The sequence below is a fragment of the Patella vulgata genome, chromosome 1, assembly GCF_932274485.2.
Source record: "Patella vulgata chromosome 1, xgPatVulg1.2, whole genome shotgun sequence".
NCBI lineage: Eukaryota > Metazoa > Mollusca > Gastropoda > Patellidae > Patella > Patella vulgata.
In genome coordinates this window covers 1,310,444-1,316,952 of record NC_065879.2, presented here as the reverse complement: position 1 = coordinate 1,316,952, position 6,509 = coordinate 1,310,444, and positions in this window count along the sequence as shown.

Below are 6,509 nucleotides of genomic sequence, written 5' to 3'. Positions count from 1 at the left end.
CAGAACACAATTTTTATTTTAAAACAATCGATGTCTTTATTCTAAAAGCATGACGTTTTTTTTTTGTTTTTTTTTGCTTGATTGATAACGATAAGAGAATACTTGTGGAAACGTCGTGCTTTTAGAATAAACTAGTGATTGTATCCCATAAAAACTGTGTTCTGTTAATTTGTTCCCTGATCGCTAAATGCCACTTAAAGAATAACTAGAAATGGGCGTGGCTCTGCCCCTGGGGGTCGGGCATGCACCAAAAACAATAGGGATCTTCCTTGGGGTATAAGGAATAAGTATACCAAGTTTGAAGAAAATCCAGTAAGAATTGCGCCCTGTAGGCGACACAAAGACACACGAAAAGAAAATGGGCGTGGCTCTGCCCCTGGGGGTTGGGCATGCACCCCAAACGATAGGGATGTTCCTTAGGGTACAAAGAATGTGTATGCAAAGTTTCAAGATTATTAGTTAAGAAATGTGGCCTGTAGACGACAAACAAACAAATACTAGAAATGGGCGTGGCTCTGCCCCGGGGGGTCGGGCATGCACCAAAAACAATAGGGATCTTCCTTGGGGTATAAGGAATAAGTATACCAAGTTTGAAGAAAATCCATGAAGAATTGCGCCCTGTAGGCGAACCACAGACACACACACACACACACACACACACACACACACACACACACACATACATACATACACACACACACACACACAGACAGGGGCGACGGCATAATACGTTCACATTATGAATGTGGACGTATAAAAACGAAACGAAATATAGATCTGTATTGTAATCAGATTGATATATAGCAATAAGAAACCATGGTTACCAATTATACATGTAAAGTCTAGAATTGTACTAATAGCAATAGTTATAGCAGAGTGGGGAAATCCAATATTTAACTAAAAGGGGTGTTTGATTGTCGACTGGAACGTGCAGAATTGAAATTGACTAATACAGAATTTAGTCCTATTCAGCTATTGTGATTGCTCGAGATAGTATCATCTTCATGGTTTTAACGATTGTTTCAGCTATTGTGATTGGTCGAGATAGTATCATCGTGGCGTTAACGATCGTTTCAGCTATTGTGATTGGTCGAGATAGTATCATCATCCTCTCATTAACAGTCATTTCAGCTATTGTGATTGGTCGAGATAGTATCATAATCGTGACCTCAACAATCGTTTCAGCAATTTTGATTGGTCGCAAAAGTATCGTAATCGTGATGTTAATGATTGTTTCATCTATTGTGATTGGTCGCAATAGTATCATCGTAATTTTAGTTTAACAATCGTTTCAGCCATTGTGATTGGTCGCAATAGTATCATCGTAATTTTAACAATCGTTTCAGCTATTGTGATTGGTCGAGATAGTATCATCGTAATTTTAACAATCGTTTCAGCAATTGTGATTGGTCGAGGTAGTATCATAATCGTGACATTAACATTCGTTTCAGCAATTTCGATTGGTCGCAAAAGTATCGTAATCATGACGTTAATAATCGTTTCAACAATTTGACTTGAATTTTGAGCATATCCCATATACATTATCTATTATTCAACTATTATAGTGAGAACTGTCAGCTCTTTATCTAATCTTCCATAATGTATCTTTAATACATGTCTGGCACATGTACAACTAAAGTTAGGAAATTCCCAAGTTTTAATATGCAGTAGCTCCTGTTATTGGTCCTTTATGTACGAGTATCTTCAAATGAGTACCCTTACCATTCAAAATGCCTGGTTGTACGTGACAAGAACCCTACGCGCAACCGAATTAGTGAAATAAAATTGAACCATATGTTAGTCCCGAAATGACCTAGTTTGTGACGAGTGGACATTAAACCCCCTCTCTCTCTCTCTCTCTCTCTCTCTCTCTCTCACCATTCAAAATCTCTAATACAAATTGCCATTTCTTGTTTTATTTAATTCTATATTTATTCAATTTTGTCTGGTGGATAAATTTTACTCAATTTTAGATCTAGAATAGTTCAAGTTTAACTTGTCACCCTTTTTGATATTTACACAAATCTTAGTACAAAATTAAGTTTTTTTTAACTGATTTTGATTTTTAAGGAATTTATTTCTTGATGCATGAGACAGTGAATAAACCTCTTTGATTTAGGTGAAAATAAAGTATTAATATTGATTAACGTGTTATTTTCATCAGTTATAAAAACAATATGATTATATTTCCATTTCAAGATACTAAACAGAAGTTTGTTTATTTACTAATTTTCATTTCATTTCTGGCATAAAATGTTAGAACATAAAACCATTTATAACCCAACTTTGGCCGAATCTGGACACTTGAAATTTATAATGTAGATAGATACCCACTTTGGAAAACAAATTAACACGTACAATTTTTTAAAAATTTTACCTAAAACAAAGAGGTATGGTCATTTTAATATTCAAAATTACCAATTTTTGAGGACTGTGGATTTGTAAGTGTTATATATTTATTTTTTATGTAAATAAACTTGTACATTATTTTTTGAAGATTTTAAAAGTTGTAGATATTTTTTATGTATATTTGAAAATAGATTGGTATAAAAGGAAGTCGACAACGTTGATCAGCTATTTGTGATTTCATGTATACAGTATTTAATATGTAATTCTTTAAGAATTTAATCTTAAAATTGATAAAATAGGAACATTTAAGATATTGTTTTAGCAACTGAAATACTCAGCCAGGTTCTCTTGTATTGAACTGATCTGAGTTAATTAATTTGTGTGTGGGGGGGGGGGCTCCACTTTATAAAATGACTTTGGTTAAACTGTAAACTTGGCATGTTGTTCATGATGGATAAAATAAAAACTTATCTCACTTGATAGGAGGGACTTATGGAAGATTAGGTTTTTTTTGCAAAGTAAATAAGTTACCTCATTAAATAAAGTTTTTATTATTATTATCTCACCTGAAAGGTGTGTTGAAAAAAATGACTGCGTATTTATTGACTAATTAATGAATTTTGTAAAAAGGTGGTATCCCCACCAACTGTGGTAAATTTACATCAAACCACCCTCATGTTTGACTTTTTGGGGTGGGAGGGATTTTTTTCACAGATTTAATGTCATAGAACTGCAGAAATAATTCATTTTAATTAAAAATTGAAAGTAATCTTGACCCTTAACAATGGTCAAACTGTTTGCGGACAGCACAATTGAGACCAATAGGATTGACAGAGGGATAAAATAATTTTTGTTATTATTATTATTGTGTTCTAAATCTTTGTTTTAATATAATTATTAGCAGTAAACAGGTCCAAGTTGTTAGTTGTTTGTTGTTATTTATATGTAATTATTTGTTAATATTGTATAATCATGTACTGTGTATATATATATAACATATTCTAGTATTATAGCATCATTATAAACATCTCTAACCTAAACATACATTATTTCATGGATTTTTACTCTTAGATAAACCCAGTCTGATCAAAACACAGATCCTATTTCGTTTCATTTTTTATACTTCAAAATTTCGTTTTTACTTGTCTTTACTAGACTAGGATCTGGAAGAGTTGTTATATAAACCGCGTTCTGGATGATGTGACGGGGTTAGCCAATGAAACAGTCTGTTACGATGAATTCTTGGGGACTATGGGTAAACTCCTAGAAATGTCAACGCTGATTGATTAATCAATGTCTGACGTCATAGGGTCAAAAGCCGCTTGTATGACCCCTGACACGCCCTTCGAGTACAAACAGTCAGATCTTCGTGTAGTGTAGGCTATCGAAAGTATAAAAATACGAAATGAAATATAGATCTGTATTTTAATCCGATTGAGATTAACCTCTTTCATTTAGATGAAGACAAAGTATTGAATTAGTTTGATGTATTATTTTCATTCAATGATGAGATAAGTTGTATACGATTAAATTTCTGTTTCGAAATATTAAACATTGACTGTACCTGTGGACCTGAAATCTTTAATCTGGACAGATATATGTTTCAGAATGCAAAATAACACTTCAGGGCCCTTATTCACGAAAACTTAAACTAAGATACAATCGAAATTTTAAGAAATACTACAATTCAATTGGCTGACCAATATGCAAATTTGATATATCCAAATTGATTTTACTGGTCAGCCAATCGAATTGCAGTATTTGTTAAAATTTCGATTGTATCTTAGTTTAAGTTTTCGTGAATTAGGGCCCAGACTTTTTTTTATTTTTTTTTTATTTATATAGAAATTTTAAGTATTTGCTTCAGAATGTATCTTGTAGAAATCTAGGATAATGTCTTTAAAAATACAGGTTATTTTGAAAGTGTTAAACTTCACCATAGATTTAAAATACTAAATAATGAAATTATGTGGCTCAATGTCATTTACAGACCATATTTATCAAACTTCTGAAGTCCTAAAAAATCTTTAAAGAAAATTTTCAGGACTGTTAACCCTTTGAAGCTCAGATTATGCTCATTGGTTAAAATGTGAAATTTACAAATTCAAATTCCAGCATCAAAGGACTGACAGGCCTATTCTAAAAATGATCTTAGCGGATTCAAAAAATATTTCGGACCTCAGAAATTTTATAAGTATGATTCTCTTTTAATAAATCTTGCTTACCAATTTTGAAAATTAAGTAAGGTCGGTATCTAGGGTTGTCTCGTATTTCTGGTGAATAGTAATAACTACAGTGTATTAGTAACTCAAGAAACTAAATGACTGTTGGTAGTCACAATCACTCTAGTCAAAGATTTATCAATCGCGATCCCAGAGATAAATTTACCCTTTGTCAAGATGTGGAAAATGTTCCAAGGATCAGTAATATTTAACTCATGAAACGAATCGATGCTTCATTGTCGAGAAATCAGCAAATTTAATTCTAACAAATCCTGCTAATCAGGAGCCACTGGGGGCGGAGCTTAGGAACCACTTTCACGCTGATCAATGTCCGGCGAGTTTTACCAGAGATATAACGCGAAGGGTAAATTTATCTTTGGAATTGAGATTGAGATCTTATCTGGTGTTCAAAGTTAGAGACCAATACTTAATAATAAAATAGTTATCGATATATATGTAATATTTGTCCTGCACATTTTAACTAAACACAATGAAATAATGCCACTGCTGTGCTGTCATTGTTGATAAAAATAGGCTAGACCTCTGGAGAAAAGACCGGGAGGTTGGATGGCGGAATGGTTAGTGTGTGCGCGTTGTATCATAATGTCTGTCATTGAGTCAACTGGCATAGTTTTGATTCCCTGGTTGTATGTGACAAGGAGTAGGGTCACCTGTCCAACCTCGTGGGTTTTCTCCGGGTCCTCCGGTTTCCTCCCACTGCTAAAGACCCCTACGCGCAAGCGAATTATTGAAATAAAATTGAACCATATGTTAGTCCCGAAATGACCTTGTTTGTGTCGAGTGGACCTTAAACCCCATTTCTCTCTCTCTCTCCCCCAAATCAGTGACAGCGTATCTTTTTCATTGTTATAATGTTAAAAATCATTCATCATTTACATTGAAATTTTGCATTTATCCATTTTGATTATTTATATGATAAATTATAAATATTTTTTAAAATGCTATAAAATCCTGATATTTGATATAAAAGAAATCCATCACTGCTCTCCAACTCATCACTAATTATTGAGTCAGTGTAATCTATAGAATTCGTTTGAATGTTAGATCTGATAGTAACGTAAAATTAGGTTGCACAACAGCCACTTCTTAAAAATGTTACACAGAAGATACAGACGTGGTTTTTTATCCAAAAATTATAGCCAACTAATTCTACTAAGCTTTAAAAGTAAAAATGTAAACAGAAAAACAATTGCAAAATGCATTAGAAATGTATAATCCTAAAATTGTATAATGTATTAGAAATTTATAATCCTAAAATTGCCAAATGTATTCGAAATTTTTAATCCTAAAATTGTAAAATTCATTACCATTCTGGCATTCTTTCTTATAACCAGAGAACAATGTCACCAAGTTTTGAAAAATTTCACGGAGAACTCGACCCTGTATCATGCATATACACCAGATTTCATTAATTTGAAACTTAATGGGATATTATGGAGTTGGGAAGGGCTCATTATATCTATGAACAATCTTACCAAATTTTAATGAAAATAAATTCTGTACAGTCAAAATTTAAAAATAATTGGTTTCAAAATTGACGATACAAAAACTTGGACATTTGATAGGGCTCTTGCTTATACAGTATATAATAATATCTGATTTCCATAAGTTTCCAAAATTATATCGACAACTCTTGTCTTAATCGTGTCAATGACATTATACGTCCCTGTGGAGTATGGTTCCATTCAACTTGGAGATCAGGGGTTTGCAAAATAGCAGATATGTTTTATAATAATGTCCTACAAAATGATTTGATGTGGATCCTAGAGAATTTTATATATGAAAATATTTATATATTAATATAATTTTTCAATGGCATGTTGAAATTCCTTGAATATTTTTATTTTATTGATCAGTGAAATCTGTCTAATTTCTCAATACAAGCTGTACATTTTTTTCATATTTGAAATTCAGAAT